The 18,749-nt window shown below is 37.7% G+C and overlaps 1 protein-coding gene and 1 non-coding gene across 6 annotated transcripts in view; one reads left to right on the top strand and one right to left on the bottom strand.

Annotated features, from left to right (window-relative positions):
• The window catches only part of CHL1 (cell adhesion molecule L1 like), a 193,895-nt gene that overhangs the window by 106,611 nt on the left and 68,535 nt on the right, over positions 1-18,749 (bottom strand). The window lies entirely within an intron of this gene.
• On the top strand, positions 1,169-1,275 carry LOC121496323. Its single transcript, XR_005989155.1, has one exon. It is a non-coding gene; the product is annotated as a U6 spliceosomal RNA (small nuclear RNA).

Genomic DNA, 18,749 nt, shown 5'->3' with positions numbered 1-18,749 from the left:
GCAATGCTTTCTACTATTGTTTACTCCTTATATGTATTTAATACATATTACATATTACACAACTACCACATGCTAATATTGAATTCCTGTGAAGAAAAATACATGTTCTGAATGGATTACAAACAGATTGACTAATAGATGGTTGGCTGGCTAGACTGATAGATGAAAGGAGAGATGAATGGACTTAATAGATACATACACATACATGAATAGAAAGTAACCCCAGCACTGTGTAAGACTAAAACCATGTGATGGCTAATTGCAAGAAACTTATACTCTTGCTATCATCTAATCATGTATCCACAGATTTTGTTCCTTTTAAATAATAAAATATTGGACTGTGTAATAAGATACAATTAACAATGGGGAGAAACTATATGGTAATTTTGGAATTAAATGCTAATAACTTTCTAAAATTGAAATTCAATTAATTAACATATAGTATATTATTAGTTTCAGAAGTAGAATTCAGGGATGCCTGGGTGGCTCAGCAGTTGAGCATCTGTCTTTCGCCCAAGGCGTGATCCCAGGGTCCAGGGATTGAATCCTGCATCAGGCTCCCTGCGAGGGGCCTGCTTCTCCCCCTGCCTGTGTCTCTGCCTCTCTCAGTCCATCTCTCATGAATAAATAAATAAAATCTTTTAAAAAAAGTAGAATTCAGTGATTCATCAGTTGTATATAACACCCAGTTCTCATTACATCACATGCCCTCCTTAATGCTAATGACATTTGTGAATAGAAGGCTATAAGTAAGACCTAGTCACCAGTGTTTAGTTAAGTGTGACACAAAATAAATATTATAATGCCTTCCTTCAAATGAAAGGCATGTGTCTCATTCTCATAAATGAAAATTATTGTTCAAGTGAGATCTGTATTAACTATGTGGAAGGAATGGTTCTGTAGTATGTAAGGAAGAATGAAACAGAAATTCAAAGAGAGCTTGAGTAGATGCTGTTACAAAACAATCAGAGGCCCAAAAAGTGGGGCTTATACTTAGATCACTGGACAGAAAATAAAGATCTTTTGTTTCCTTAGAGAGATGCTGCATTCTATATAGCATGTTCCATGAAGTAAGTGAGAAGTAGCAAAGGTAGGAATTATATTGAAAGAAGAGAGGTTGCATCCTCCAAGTCTTTTTCATTTCTACTGTAGTAAGGAGGCATCCAAAGTGCTTGCTTTACCAGCACATATACTTAAATTGGAATGATTCAGAGATGAATACCATAGCCCCTGTATAAGGATGACATGCAAATCCATAAAGTCTTCTATATTTTTCAGTGGGATAACATATTCAAAGAAGACAGTAATAGAGAAATAGAAAAACAAAAACGTAGACATATAGAAAAAACAGCAAAGTAATAGATGTCAATTCCTCCATACCAATAATTACATTAAATGTAAGTGGAATTAATACTCTAAATAAAAGGAGAGATTCCCAGAATAGTTTAAATAAAATGATCCAACTACATGCTGTCTAGAAGTGAAAAACTTAGGGTTCAAAGATGATGTCATAGGGTGAAAGTAAAAGGATGGAAAAAATACATATGCCTTGGAAAAAGCAACCAAAATAGATCTGGGGTGGCTATCCTACCATTAGACAAAATAGACTTTAAGAAAAAAAATGTTACTAGAGACAACAAGGGATGTTTTATAATGGTAAATAGTCAGGAGGATAAAATGAATTACAAACATAAATATACCTAAAAACAAAGCCCCCAACTACCAAGACAAAAACTGACAAAATTGAAGGGAGAGATAGGCAACTCAACAAAAATAGTTGAAGACCAAGATTTCGTTTGCAATAATGGAAGATCAACAAGGAAATGGAAGGCATGGACAGGTCCAAAAATGTCCATGGACTTCTGTGGGAGGGCCCAGGAATTACTGAATATAAAGCCTCAGGGTCACTGGGGTCACTGCACCAAGATGAAACAGACTTTTATTAGTAAGAATTCTCCACAGAGGGGATCCCTGGATGGCTCAGCGGGTTAGTGCCTGCCTTTGGCCCAGGGCGTGGTCCTGGAGTTTCAGGATGGAGTTCCACATCGGGCTCTGTGCATGGAGCCTGCTTCTCCCTCTGCCTGTGTCTCTGCCTCTGTGTGTGTGTGTGTGTGTGTGTCTCATGAATAAATAAATAAAATCTTAAAAAAAATTCTCCACAGAAACAACAGCAGGGTTGACTAGCAGGCTGGAGAATCAGTGTAGAATGACAATTTTTTTTTATTCTTTTTTTTTAAAGATCTTATTTATTTATTCATAGAGACAGAGAGAGAGAGGCAGAGACACAGGCAGAGGGAGAAGCAGGCTCCATGCAGAGAGCCCGACGTGGGACTCGATCCAGGGTCTCCAGGATCACGCCCTGGGCTGCAGGCAGCGCTAAAGCACTGCGCCACCGGAGCTGCCCTAGAATGACAATTTGATTCCAAGGCCGTCTGCTCGAATATTTCTTCTTCCTCTGGGGAGGTCATACTCTGTTCTATTAGGGCCTCTACTGATAGGATGAGGCCCACCCATATAACAGAGGGAGATCCGCTTTTCTCAAAGTCCAGTAATCTAAAAGTTAATCTCATCCAAAAAATACCGTGAACAGTATTCAAATTTTAGATCAAATAAATTTTTGTCATGAGAAGACATTCTGTGCCTTGTAGGATTTCTAGGAGGAACACTGACATCTATCCAGGACAGGCCAGTGGCACCCCGTCCCCCAAGTCATGACAACCAAAAATATCTCTATACATTGTCAGGTGTTGGAGGGGATGTGCAAAAGCAACCCATATAAGAACAACTGGGATAGAGATTGTGATACTGTTAATTAGAAACTTACCTAGCCAATAGTGTGTGTGTGTGTGTGTGTGTGTGTGTTGATAGGGGTACTTGCTAATAGTTAACTCATAAAACCAGGGAGGAAAGGTTTCCCTTCTAGTACTCGTAAGAAAAGATTATTTATTAAGTTTACTTATTAAACTAAATATCCAACCAACAAACAGAAGTTCTAATTCATCTCTTTACCCTTCACTGACTCCTCATATCAAAAAAATGATTTGATTGTAGTCAAGATGATGTTTATGGTGGCAAAGCCTCCTGACTATTGACTCCAGCGCCCATTCTTAAATGCTTGCCTTTAAACAGATTCAGGTGTCTTTGTCAGATCCTGCTTACATGCAGTAAAAATACAAGAAGTAGCTATGAATCGGCTTCATCAGTAATAAAAATGTTTCAGTATTTTAAAGCTTACCTAAATTATTTTATAGGTCCTCAGTTTGCTCTTAATAATAAAATTACTTGCCGTGAATTGCTCTTTTTTTTTTAAGAATGCTTTTCAATTTTCTTGACAAATTTTGTTGGAAAATAATTTAGATACCAGCCATACCAACATCACAGTCTCTTGAAAATCCCCTGAAAAATCTCCCACACTTTTAGGTATAAACTGCCATCACTGTTTTTGCTTTAAAATAAATACCTTTAGGGCAGCCCAGGTAGCTCAGCTGTTTAGTGCCGCCTTCAGGCCAGGGGGTGATCCTGAACACCCGGGATCAAGTCCCACATCAGGCTTTCTGCAAGGAGCCTGCTTCTCCCTCTGCCTGTGTCTCTGCTTCTCTCTCTCTCTCTCTCTCTCTCTGTCTCTGTCTCTCATGAATAAATAAATAAAATCTTTTTTAAAAATAAAATAAATACCGTTAGTTTACCAATAACATTTTAAGCATGTGTTTTATATGTTTACATTTTATCTTTACCTTGACTTATCAAAGATCTGCCTTATGACCAACATAGTATCAGTATAGACCTTTTTTTTTTTCTTTTTGTCTAGCAGAAACTTGATTTTATCCCAACATAACCATAATAAGCGCTTAAAAAAATAACAATAGCCAATGTGGAAAAAAATCTATATTTTCATGCAATGATTTTATACTCAGTATGGGGGAAAAAAGAAAAAAAAAAAAGCTTGCCAAGTAAAGGCATTAACACATTTTCAAGGGACTTTTCAAGTGCATTTTTTCCCCTTGGCTCAGCATTTCATTTTTACAGCATCTATTAATCAAGTCTAAGCAGGCTTTAAATCCCCAATCCCTACTTCAGATTATTTTACAATTGCTGTGCTCTTCTCTCTTTGTCTCTAGTACCATCTTCCTCTGATTCCATTGTTTTAGTTCAGCTCTTTGCTCTGCACTTTCAATCATCCCAAGTCCACCATCCTTTGAGAACAGCAGCCATCAATTTCTAAGGCCATACAACAAGGACTAATGTTTATACTTTCAAAGGGAATTCACTGAATAATAAAGACCATTTAAGAAATGCCAGGAAAAATTGATTACTCCAGAATACAGAGCAACCGATCCAAATTGGAGAATGCCATTTAGTCTTGAGAATTGGTAAAGAGAAAAAAAAAAGGGAGAAAATGACTAAAATTCATCTTTATTCTTTATTGTATTTGGATATTCAAACTCTCAGAATCTAAGCAGCATTTAACTTAATCAAGAAGAGGGAAAGACACCAGCTATACCTTTTGAGAAGTTAAAGATGTAAGAAGATAAAAAATATGGTAATGCACAGAACCAGATACATTCTCTGTAGATAAAATAATTTTATCAGAAGAGTTTTACTGTTTCAGGAGGTGGAAAGGCACAGATAAGTGGTTGCCTATTTTCTTCTCTGTCTTATCCTTAAAAGTAACTGATAAATTGCTAAGGATCTAAAGGCTAAACATCATTAATCTAGTTTTCTCAGATATCCGTCATAATTCTAAATGTTGTTATTCTACAGGTCCATTTTATGCATGCCTCCATAACAATAGTAAGATCTGGGCATGAAAAATGTAGAGAGAAATCAGAGGACTCTCAAGGTGCATGAAACCATTGAAAACCAAGGGCAAACACATATCTGAAACCCAAGCTTCCTGCATTTTTCTTCTACAACAAGATTCAAAATAATATCATTTCTTGCTTTATTCCAATCCTTGATGAAGTTCAAATACTGAAACATTAATCTTAAATTTTCAGACTGCCATTCAGAACTTCATAGAATATGACCTTGTTCGAATAACTGTGTGTGTACCTCTGCAAGGAAATGGTCTGTCTATTCATTAGATCCAGTATCCCAAATCTACCATTATGCTTCTTGAAAGTGACAATAAATTGCTTCTAAATACAATTTCTTCTCATCTTATTTATGGATATTATTTAAAAAGCAGCAAATCAATGAGTAAAACAGGTTAATTTTATGCCAATCACAAAAACTGGTGACAGGTGTCACCATGTGTTGCGACAAGATCTCTTGGCCATGGGTCATTGCTTTGAAAGGAACTAACGAATGGCTTGCAGTACTGTGACACACTGAAAAGCCCCCTGGGATCTCATGCAAAGATCGCATGACAGGTATGAAATTAACTCGTGGCATCATGGTATTTTCCAGACATGACAGCTTCCAGAATAGTTGCCACTTAGCACAGTGGGGATTGTGGGAGGAACTGCAACATCTAGTAAATGATTTCAGTGGGATCTCCTAAGGGCCATAAGACAAATCATCCCCCAAGAAAATGTGTAGAAATTAAAATTATAGAGGGTGGGGCTCAACTAAGTAGCAGTTAAGCAAAAAATAATTCCGTTTTGGATACTCTTGTAATTTTAATTTGCTTCCTGGACTAATTTCCACAGAGAAGATGAATAAAGTATCCATTATTATAATTTTGAAGAGCTCTTTATTTCTTCCTTGAATTAGAACAAGAGTTTCAGTCATGAGCTGAGGAAGTACTGGAGCAACCATGCCTTTTCATATCACGTGTGCACAGGCACGCACACGCACACACACACACACACAACAGCCGTGCCATGCAAAATAAAACACAAACATCCATTCTGTAACTAAATCTTATAATTAGGTTACATGCAAAAATGTAAAATCTGGAAACAGTAACTATAAGACTCTGTTATAGAAAAGAGGATGTTAAAAGAGCAAAGCAAAACATTTGCATCATATAATAAATAAATATATCACCAGCTTACTTTACTGACTTCTGAGTTAATTGCCTTTTCTATATCAATTCCAAATGTCACGTCAAAGATAATATGAGGAAATGAGTAAAGGGAGAATAGGCAAATTTAGCATTCAGAAATAAAGTCATGTAAACATGGTATTTATTTTCTTTGAATTCCTAATTATAAAAACTACATGCAAGTTATGAATGCCACTTTTTTGCATAATTTTCAAAGTATAAGGTAAGAGAAATAAAACACAAGTACAGTGATTACAGCTTGAAATGCAAGCAATTGTTAGTCCTGAAAAGGATAAAAGGAACATGTGACTATAAATGTGGTAGAGAACCAGAAATTACATGAGATTCAATGTTATGTTCTTCTGCCAACAGACAAATTAAGTGTATTAATGTTATGTGTGTATACAGATATAGACCATTAACTCTGGTTTCACAATCTGGGCACTAGTTGCTAGCTCCTGATTCTTTATTTTGCTTTTTTAATATAAATTTTCCCCAGAATTCCTTTATGATCCTAGCACATGGACATTATCATTTATTTCTAGGACTGTGAATATCTTAACTACCAAATAATACCCTTAAATTTCCAAGCAGATGTTCAAAACATTCTTTAAGATCAGTAAACAATTAGCATATATAGTAAGCAATTTCCTAAAATGACTATGTATGTAACCAACAGTATATAACAAATAGCATGTGCCAAGCAATATTCTAGGAACTTTAGAAGTAACTCATTTAATCTTAATAATAGCAACCTTATAAGGTAGGTACTATTAATATCTTCAACTTTGAGATGAGATAATGCAGGTACAAAGATGATAAGTCTTAACAAGTCTACAGCTGATATGTGGGATATTCTGGAATTGGACCAGAGTCCATAATCATTAACCTCCATGCCATGATGCTTTAGAAGTCCTTTCCAGATCACTGTACAACAACCTTTCTAATCATGAGGTTTCCCTTGGGACTTCCATTCTTCTTGCTATTATCTTATTTAAAACTCATGGTCAAAGAAAATGTAGTCACTAGATTCCAGTAGTTGTAATGACACCATCAACCTTATAAAACTCACGTGTCTTCTAAGCAAGCTAAACTCTGCCCTTTTCTACCCCCAGCATCCTAGGAAATTTCTGAAGGAAGGCTGTAACAATATTAGTATTTTGATGACTTCAGCCTTCAAAACTCAATATATTTAATTCAACGTATTTTCTTGAATATCTATGAAGTATAAACATCATATATATTATATATGTTAAAAACAGTGGTGAATTAAAGACACATAATCTTTACCTTCACAACACTTTAGATTAGTGGAGGAAAATTTATAACAGTAGTCATGTCAATGGAAATGTAATTATTCATTTTAAATATTGTTTAAAAGAATGGTATAGGGCAGCCCAGGTGGTTCAGTGGTTTAGTGTTGCCTTCGGCCCAGGGCCTGATCCTGGGGACCCGGGATCAAGGCCCACGTCGGGCTCCCTGCATGGAGCCTGCTTCTCCCTCTGCCTGTGTCTCTGTCTCTGTCTCTGTGTGTCTCTCATGAATAAATAAATAAAATCTTTAAAAACAAAAGAATTACATAAAATACTTAGAAAACTGCCTGCAATACAATATATACATTCAATTAATAGTATCCTTATAATTGCTCACTGTGTTTATATTTTACATGTTTCCTTTTACATGACTTTATCCCTATACTAGTGTTCTTTTCAGATTAGGAACTATCCTTTAAAAAAAAAATGTTTGAGAGAGTGAGTGTATGAGCCAAAGGGAAATGCAGAGGGAGTGGGAGAAGCTCGGCAGGGAGTCTGACGTGGGGCTCCATCCCAGGAACCTGCGACCATGACCTGAGCTAAAGGCAGACACTTAACCAACTGAGCCTCCCAGATGCCCCCCCCCAACTAAACTATGCTTTTGAATAACAGTAATGGCCTTTTTTTTCAATTACAGCAAATAAAGATTATTCATTACAGAATGGTAGTAAGCTTATCAAATTTCCATTCAATATTTTCATGAATACATAAAAAATTAGAGTATTTGAAAAAGGCAATATACCTGGTCTGTAAGTGCCAATGTTCCCTGCTCATGACATCAGAGAAACCATCTGCTAGTTCTCTCTGCAGCAAAGTACCAAATATTTCACTATGGTGGCAAAATTTTGTCATTCTACATAGCAACTAACACAATTCATAAGATATGTTTTTTTAGAGATGATTTTTTTCATAAACCACTATTGCCATCAATACACATCAACAGAAATAATACAGAAGTTAAAAAGCACCTATATATAACTGGAAAACAAGTAGGACATTTGCTTCTGTCCTGCAGATTACAGATTTATTTTTCAACCTGACAATGGAAATCTGACCAGTGACAAGAAAGTTTAAATAACAAATCATTTGTATAGAATCATATCTCCATAATATGTTAGTATGATACTAGATAATGAGTCACACAATGATAAAGAGCTTGGCCAGCCCCACAACTTAATAGCTATGCAAACTTGGGCAGTCACTGATCCCCCACACCCTCTCCAATCTCAGGGGCAGTTTCATCATTAGTAAATTGGTAGAACAATTCCAACCCACTGTTGTAAGACTTAAGCACCTACTATAAGCCTGGTGCCATGCTAGGCACTGAAGATACAGTGGTGAACAGGACCAGGCTAGAGTCCATGCTAACAGAATTTACTGTCTATATTGCTTAGAAAAGGAAGATATTGGGCAGCCCTGGTGGTGCAGCGGTTTGGCGCCGCCTGCAGCCCAGGGTGTGATCCTGGAGACCTGGGATCGAGTCCCACATCAGGCTCCCTGCATGGAGCCTGCTTCTCCCTCTGCCTGTGTCTCTGCCTCTCTCTCTCTGTGTCTATGGATAAATAAATAAAATCTTTAAAAAAAAAGAAAAGGAAGATATTGCTTCTTATTTCATAAAAATGTTGAGGATAAGCAATATGGTCCACCAGAATGATAAATGAAGACACTGCAAAGATCACAGTGGTTTATATATGGAAAGCATAAAAATTCAGTAGAGCATTAATAATATCTCTTGTGCATTTTCAATTGGGTAAATCCTCATATAAATAAAAGAAACAAAGAAAAAATGTGCATTGATTAAGGCAGAATATTATCTTTTCCTTCATAAACTGTGGGAAGCAATTTTCAATTGCAGATGTCTTAGCTGTTCCTGAAAATGGTCAAAATTATTCTACTTAAATTTTGAAAATCATAAAAAAAAATTTGAAAATCATGCTGGGAGAAACCAATGTGCTGCTTATGATGCAAGGGAACTACTGGTAACATAAACATCAATCCATCTCACACTGCAGTAAAAAATTGTACCAAACAATATACCAGAAAATTCTAGTGCAGTATCTGGGCTTAGAAGATTGTAGGTAGATTAACTTGAAAGACATATCTTTTCTTATTTAACCTGTCTGGGTAGTGGGCACATTTATTCTCTTTAAAGACAGTTTTAGGGATCCCTGGGTGGCGCAGCGGTTTAGTGCCTGCCTTTGGTCCAGGGTGCGATTCTGGAGACCCAGGATCGAGTCCCACGTCAGGCTCCCTGCATGGAGCCTGCTTCTCTCTCTGCCTGTGTCTCTGCCTCTCTCTCTCTCTCTCTCTGTGACTATGATGAATAAATAAATAAAATCTTAAAAAAATAAAATAAAGACAGTTTTAGTTGGCTTAATAGTTTTGAATGTCCTAATTTGAGGATGGTTTATCTTAGGAAACATACTTATACTGAAATAGTAATGTGCTTTAATATTAACATAAATGTGTGTGTGTGAATGCGAAATGTTTTACAGGGTTTAGAAATTGTATGTGATATCACACTCTTTCTAGATTTGCTCTTTACGATATGGTAGCCACTGACCACATATGGCTAATTTTTTAAAAGAGTTATTATGATAGAATACAAGCTTGACCTCAATCTTAGGGATCTGATAATTTCATAACATATGTGATTTTTTTTCTATCCACAGAAGCAATGGGAGAAGGAATAGACAGGGAAGAATGTGAATATGCTGAATTTACCTACAAACCAATATTGATGACACTTAATGGCAAAACAATAATGGTCTAGAGAACCCAGCTCCCGAATAACATTAAAAGAGATAACAGGGGCACCTGAGTGACTCAGTTAAGTATCCAACTCTTGGTTTGGATCAGGTCATGCTGTCAGAGCTCCATAGCAATTAACTCAGTAAGGAGTCTGCTTGGGATTCTTTCCCTCTTCCTCTCCCAGGAGAGGAAGAATGAGGAAATGTGCACTGCACATTCTCTCTCTCTCTCAAATAAACAAATAAAATATTAAAAAAAAAAAACAGAAGATAACAGAGCCTAAGAGGGAAATAATTAAGTTTGGGAATGACAATTATCTCTAAGAAATTAAAGAGCTTAAACATTTGTGGAAAAAAGCTAAACTAAAGCACATTGATTTAGGTTCCTGGATGAGAAACTCTCCCTTGGCCAGGGTCATGCAAAGTAACCACTTTCAGAGGGTGCAGTAACATGGTCACAGGAAGGGCAAACTCCTTTATCGGCCATGAAAAACCCTGTGAGCAAATTCTAGCTATTTTATACCCAGTAAAACAAAAACAAAACTAAAAAGAAAAAAAAAACTAAGATAAAAAAAGCACAAAACTATAAATTCCTCTCTGTTACTACAATATGTGCTAAGCTTCTGCTTTCCTTTAGCTTTGAACCTACTGCTCCCTACATTTGACTGGCTCCTTCCCAGATATTCACAGAGCTACCCTTCTTTCAAATCTCTGGTCCAATGTCACCACTTCAGCGAGGCTTTCCTCAACTAGCCTGTGTAACAGTGGCCCATGTCCTCACTTTTACTTAATAGGAAATACCACCACCTGGCACTTCATTACCTCTTTATTGACTTGGCTGTTTGTTACCTCCCGATATTAGACTGTAACTCCTACAAAGACAGAACTTTGTCTTACTCATCTCTATCTCCCCAGCACCAAATGCCTGACAATTATTGGAATTCAACAAGTAATGGATATAAGGATGACGGAACGAATAACAGGATGGATCAAGTTGGGAGTAGGAGGCCAGCAGTCAGTCATCTTTGGAACTTATGCTACAACATGTGTTGATTGCTGCTTTGAACCATTTCAGTATACACTCTTACCTGATCTTGTAATTTATTTCCACAATGTAAATAACTCCATAGTCTTTCTAGTAGTGAGACCTAAAATTCTCTTTTGCCTAGAGCTACCTGACATTGAAAGTGCCATGACTAATGCGCTCACTATATAAGCTACATGAGGGAAGAATCTATGTCCAATTTATCTTCCATATTTCCACAGAATGGAAAAAAAAAATATTGCCTTGTAAGAAAAGAAGCCTGTGTTTTTAAAATGTCTCTGAGAGAAAAGAGGAAAAGGGTAATGATTAAAAAAAAACTAAAAGGATAATGAAAGAAGGCTTGAGATTTATGAACTAGAAATGCACATATTACTAAACCCAACACTTGGAAGATCATAAAGCCCGTTCAGAAATGACAAAGAACAGTGTGTTGATAAGAATAAGAGCAAACAAATTAAGAATTAGAAATACATCTGTCAGTACCCTAAGACTTGGAAGGGTACGGAAGAGTCTGTGCAAACCTTGCAAAGAACTAGGTAATAAGGGATCCCTGGGTGGCGCAGTGGTTTGGCGCCTGCCTTTGGCCCAGGGCGCGATCCTGGAGACCCGGGATCGAATCCCACATCAGGCTCCCGGTGCATGGAGCCTGCTTCTCCCTCTGCCTGTGTCTCTACCTCTCTCTCTTTCTCTCTGTATGACTATCATAAATAAATAAAAAAATTTAAAAAAAAAAAAAATAAACTCATTTAAAAAAAAAAAAAAAAAAAAGAACTAGGTAATAAAAGAATTATAGCAACAACTATAACAGAAATGTAGACGCACTCTGAGACTTTCAAAAGGATAAATAATTTCCCTAATATTTTTGGTATTGCTTACATATGCTTGCATAAATGAAACATGTGTTAAATAACAGTAGCAATATTATGGTAAAGCATCAAAACAATGAAAAATTTAAAACAATTAATGGATATAAGAACTTCCTGTATTCATAGCTATTGCTAAAACTATTTACATGCATGTTACTCAGGAGTATAAAAATTTCATTTACCCAATTCTGTTAAAATCCTGCTACATTGCAGAAAACATCTACCATATGACTTCAGTCAGCACATATCAAAACTGTTTTATCACAATGCTATTTTTAATAGCTAGAGATATGACTACCAAATAGAAATGTCACCAAAACATGATCTCAACTTAACATGAAAGATGACTTTTCATAAGAGGGCTTCAAATACAGCATGTGTATTAAAAGGAAATCAGGATGCATGCTCAAGTACAATAATCCTCCCCACATTCATCAATGTTCACTTCGATTTCCTTTTCCTCTCTCCATTGCTCCTCTGAATCTATTTGTCAGATAACCATATCGCACATTTCCTGGTTTCCACAGCTTAGCATGAATACATCAGCTTTTGCAGCTCTGCATCTCTGGCTTCCTATTGATGCCAACGTCCATTCAAAATTAAAAATTGTTGACAGTTTTTCTCCATCTTCACAAATTTCCCCTCATTTCATCTCATGAGAATTTCCCATGTGTTAAATGTATCGAGCAGGTTTGTGTAATCTCCCTGACAACCTCACTGCTTAGTACTGACAAGAAATAATTAGTGGACAAAAGGGTCAACATTCGGGGAAAATAAGATGGGAGGCCTCATGGAGTTCTACAATCTAGCTGAAATTGGTTGATCAAGGATCCTCACCTCAGGTGGAGCATTAGCCTGAAATGATTTCATTTTTCCCCTCAAACATTGCTTTCAACACGATTTTGCCAAATTCTCCTTTCCTGTCACTCTATGATATCTTGTCATTCCATAAGCTTCATGTCACTTTTTATCACTAAAATTCAGGCTGATTCAAAATGCTCCCTCCTCATTTCTTGCCAGAACAAAGGCTAGATGGGGATTTTTTTTAATTTTTTTTTTTTTATTTATGATAGGCACACAGTGAGAGAGAGAGATAGAGGCAGAGACATAGGCAGAGGGAGAAGCAGGCTCCATGCACCTGGAGCCCGACGTGGGATTCGATCCCGGGTCTCCAGGATTGCGCCCTGGGCCAAAGGCAGGTGCTAAACCGCTGCGCCACCCAGGGATCCCCTAGATGGGGATTATTAAATGAGGAGAGGAATGCAGTTTCCTCTTGTATTCTTCCTCTTTCTACAGCATCTTGGAATTATAACTGTCAATTCTAGCCTGATTGTCTGTTGGGTCTGCCCCTGCACCAGTCTCAGGCACTTCCACCTCCACTCCCACCCCTCCCCCTTTCCACCACTCCAGATCTGAGCCTCCTGCCTGTGGTGTCAAAGTACTCTTAGCAACCACCTAAGGTGAGGTACCCTCAAGACACCTCAAACCCAGCCACTTACTATCAGGTCTACTTGATCTATGGGACATTCATGCACCCTTGCTGGGCCCAAAGGTAAAAGTAGGCACTGCTCTACTGGCCCATCCTATGACATCTCCACAAATGTCTCCTGCCCTGCCCACATCGGCACAGGTACAGACCAGGAAGTCCACCACTGATTCAGGTAACCAAACAGGGAAGACATCTCTCAGGCACATCAAGCTGTTCAAATGATTACATTGGACCCCTTGATTTGGCACGTGGCTTTGCAAAAGTTAGAGTGCTACAGAGGGAGCCCCTCTTATCACAAAAAATGCACAATTTGCACAAACAATTTCAATTTCACTCTCATCTTCCTGCCTCCAAATTCTTCTCTGTACACAGGCAGGAGAGCTGGTAATATTGGGGAACTTTGGCTTCTTTTGGCTCTTAGGAAAACTCTGAGGAAGATTCTAGCCGTAAAATTTTATTTCTCTCTTTACTAGCACTTTATTTCTCTCTTACTAAAGATTAACTGGGCTAATCTGTTTTCAGCTGTGAATTCTAATTAGCCATTTGGCCTCAACAATAATTGAAATACGAAGTCCCACTTAACATCCTTTTAACACTCATCATTAGGAAAGAAGTCTAAATTAAGCTAATACTTTGGCCACCACCTGAATCAGTTTCTTGCCTTCAGACCCTATGTCTGAGAGCATGACAAAAGGGGTAGCATGAACTGTTTCCTAAAACCAACTACCAATAACAGACACAAAATTTAAATTCAAATCTAATTCCAAAGATTGTTTTTTAATTGTTTTTGGTGTGCTAAATGACACTGTAAGATTTATGGCGGCCTCTAATTATATAATTATTAAATTTTGCAACTTATGTTTATGGCATGTCTAATAATCTTAAGGTAAGAGAAAAGGAGCCTATATGAACGATTCCATTAATTATGGAACTGAATTCAAAGTAAGTACTGACAGCACAAGGTAGTCGTCATTTCTTAATGTATTTTTCATGTCACCACTAGATCTTCTATAAAATTTTATGCTTTATTATTCCAAATTATTTTCCTCACCATTTGAAATTAATATAATATGGAAGCTTGAGAAACCTGCTTTTTTCATGCAAAAGATTATATCTACTGAACATATGCTAGGGCAAAACACATTCAAAGCGTGAGTAAACATACAATGTGATAAGACAACAAATAGGAATTCAATAAGCTACGAGCTGTGATAGAAAACTGAAGCAAGGTTTTTCATAGGAAAGATATGATTTCAGAATTGACCGACAACAGATTTAATCAAATTCATGCCAAAAAATGACAGTAGCAAGGCAAATCCACTTCTATGATGTCTTACATTTTCTCCAAAAAAGTACTCAATTTGCTTTTAATTGTTTCTCAGAAGTAATTTACATTTTAAATCTATTTTCTTAACAAGATAACTCAAATCATAGGGAGGATATTTGTTACCAAAAGCTATATAACATTTAGCATTTTTCTTAAGTTTTATGTAACAGTATAACAAAGGAAACCAGCATGATCCCAACCTTGACTCTGACATACATGGAAGTGTTTAATTAGGTGTTTAATGCTAAACTGATAATGATCATGAGATACAATGGATAAGGTAATTTTAGATCCTCAAAAAAAGAGATTTTACAGATCATGCTTTCAGTTTTAACTTTCTTGAAAAATAATAACAAAAAATTTTCATGATTTTAAGGTAATATCGGCCACTAGAAACATCTCAATAACTAAAAATTTCTTAAGAAGTGTATGGAATATTAAGAAGAAGTAAAAACGAACTAAAATATGAACATAAAATAGAGGAAAATGAATAACCCCAACTCGCCCTAAGGCCTAAATCACCTCACAGTGGTTAATTTAGATCTTATGCAAAGGAAGTTGCTACCAGCGCAAGGAAACAAATTCTCATTATATTTGGTGCCCAGAGATCACCAGGGAAATAATGATGGCAAGACAGTCCTTCTCAGTATAATTTCAAAAAGAGATCTTGCTGCCAAGTAAAATGGCCTTAACAAAAATGGTGTCACTTAGTTGTTCAGTCAGTCAATAGCCATTTATTTGAATCTTGCCATGTACACTGAAAGAACACAAAGTAAACAGAGCACAGGGTCCTTAGCTGTAAAATACAAGATACATACTGGAATTAACACAGGAATGAATGCAAGGAACCAGATGTACCAATATGAAAAATAATAAGGACAAATTATTCAGGTGAATGCTATGGGGCTGCTCACACATGCTTTGTGATCAGATAGGTCCCAGTAGACTCAGTTCCTACCATTTCAAGTAGGGGAAGGGTGAGATCCTCTCCTGGATGTCTTAGTCTGCTTAGGCTGCTATAACAAAGTACCATAGAGTAGATGTCTTATAAGCCACAGAAATTTACTTCTCACAGTTCTGGAGGCTGGGCAGCCCAAGATCAGGGCACAAGCAGATGGAAGTGTCTGGTAAGAACTGGCTTCCTGGTTCACAGATAGCTGTCTTTTTGCTGTTTCCACACGTGGCAGAAAGGGCAAGAGAGCTCTCTAATGTCTTTCTTGTAAGGACACTAATCTCATTTATGGGGGCTCCCCCACCTTAGGACTTAATCATCTCCCAGAATCCCCACTTTCAAATATTATCACACTGGGGATTAAACTTCAACATATGAATTTGGTGGGGGGGTGGGGTATAAATTTGATACCACTAAATCCTAAAATAATTAGACAACAACTCTGATTAATAACTATTGCTTTAATACCTATTTAGTTTTAAACTAAAACTCTGGAGGTATTGACTTACTGATTTAGAGCACCTCCATGCCCACCTCCATGCTCACATGGTTTCAAAGACTATCCCATTGGCTCTTACCTTACTTGTTCTTTTTTTTTTTTTTTAAGAACTTATTTATTTATTCATGAGAGACAGAGAGAGAGAGAGAGAGAGAGAGAGAGGCAGAGACACAGGCAGAGGGAGAAGCAGGCTCCATGCAGGGAGCCCAAAGTGGGACTCTCCAGGATCAGGCCCTGGGCTGAAGGCGGCACTAAACCACTAGGCCACCTGGGCTGCCCTCTACTTAACTCTTTTTTTTTTTTTTAAGATTTTATTTATTTATTCATAGAGACACACAGAGAGAGAATGAGAGGCAGAGACACAGGCAGAGGGAGAAGCAGGCTCCATGCAGAGAGCTTGATGTGGGACTCGATCCAGGGTCTCCAGGATCACGCCCTGGGCTGTAGGCGGTTCTAAACCGCTGTGCCACCAGGGCTGCCCCGTTGCACCACCAGGGCTGCCCTACCTTACTTGTTCTAAATGATAATAAAACTTTATCTCATCCTAACCTCCTGATGCAGGAACATCACACAGTCTCTCTCATATAGGTTGCCATTGAGGGGCAGCAGCCTGTACTATCCTAAAATGTACCATGTTGGCATGTGGATTATTTTGAGCTAAATGCCATTAAGACCCAGCAGCCTCAGGAAAAGTTTTTTGCCTCTCTATTAACTGCTGCCTAAAAGAACTTTTTTTTTTTTTTTAAGATTGTATTTGTTTATTTGAGAGAGAGAGAGAGAGAGCGCCCATGTGCACAGGCACGCCCACAAGGGGAGGGGGTAGGGAGAGTAGAAGCAGACTGCCTGCTGAGCAGAGAAAGCCCCCACATGGGGATCCATCCAGGACCCTGAGATCATTACCTGAGCCAAAGGCAGACACTTAACCCTTACAGCCACCCAGGGGCCCCCATGCTTAAAAGAATTTAGATAGAGGGTCTATACCAGGAAGACAGAGCTATTATCAGAGACACTTTTAATATCAGAAAGACTTACCTGCATGGCAGGGCAAACATCTATTTACCAAACATCTGTTCTTCTCATCTTCCTGTGAATTGTCTTCCTCCCTTTTGAAGTCTGGAACCCTACTCCCTTCTCAACTCAAGGTGGTATACAAGCCTTAATTACCTGACTGCCTGTGAGTCTCATATTTTCATGAATATTTCATATTCTCATATTTTCATTTTCACACACACATATATATACATTTTTATATATATACATATATGTGTATATATAAATTTGTTTTTCTCCTGTTAATCTGTCTTAGGTCAATTTAATTATTAGACAGCCAAAGAGCCTAGAAGGAAAGAAAGGAAAAGTTTTCAGCTCCTATACCACAAAGCAACCTTCCGTCCTGATGTTGCTGGTGCCAAAGCCAGGGCATAATGTTTTTACAAATAAAGAATAAACAGTTGCAATGCCAACCTGTACCTTGGAGAAAGGGGTTAGTTCCACAATCATCATCAATCACCAGGACAACCCAAAGAAATTTACAATCTAAGTAAAAATAGCACACCTGCTGGACAGATAGACCTTCAAGGTCAGCTCGTCTCCTCATTAGATTGTTGACCTTGAACCTCCCCTCCAAAAATTTCACAGCTGCCCCTGCTAAAGAAAGACTTATTTCCATTTGCCATTCACTGGCGTCATTTCTATAGGGGCCTATCAGTGCCACCTATAGGTTCAAAGGAACAGAGACTTGTGCACAGCCTGCTTCCCTATTGCTGAAGCTCTTGGTACTAAGTCCTGTCTAAGCTACATCATTCTTCAAAGTGTAAGAAAGAAGAATCCTTCCCTAAGCATTTATACTTAACCAGAGATATTGCACATATAAGTTGGCCAGGGTTACTAACCTTACCAGATTTTACAGACCTTCTCACAACTTCCCCTAAGAATATGGCCTGCTCCTAGTAGACAAGTTGCACAGACTCAAACCCACCACTCCCACTTCAAACACCCCATGGTTTCATTTATTTTTCTCTGCATGAAATTGTTTGTTTTTCTTAGAAGGCATACTATTTTGACCAAGTTTCAAGAGGTTTCAAGAACCTTGACTACTGAGGAGAAATCTCTTCCATTCCAGAAGAGTCCTAGAATGCTTATCCAAATATGCCACTTCTCATTCCATTCCACTCCCACCTAATAGCAACCATCAAGTTTTAAAAACCTTAAAATCCCACCTCATTACACCTTCTGCTTCACTGTGAATACTTACAAGATTCTGGTGTTACATTTCCCATACCTCCCGCACACAGGTTTTGAATGAGTGTGAGGATAATATATTATTTATTGTATGGAATTCTAGAAACATCCAGGCACAGGCCTATGCTCTTCCTATCATCTATCATCATTCTTTTGGGCTTGGATCAGATCAGTCAGATTTGCATTTCAGCTCAGAAACTCACTAATTTTTGACAAACAAGTTAGGTGAGGCCTAAGACCTTATCTAAAGAATGAGAACAATAAAAAAGGACAGTTCC

The sequence above is a fragment of the Vulpes lagopus genome, chromosome 7 (assembly GCF_018345385.1).
Source record: "Vulpes lagopus strain Blue_001 chromosome 7, ASM1834538v1, whole genome shotgun sequence".
Lineage (NCBI taxonomy): Eukaryota > Metazoa > Chordata > Mammalia > Carnivora > Canidae > Vulpes > Vulpes lagopus.
The sequence above is the reverse complement of the archived record's forward strand: the minus strand, read 5'-3'. Positions and strand labels throughout refer to the sequence as shown.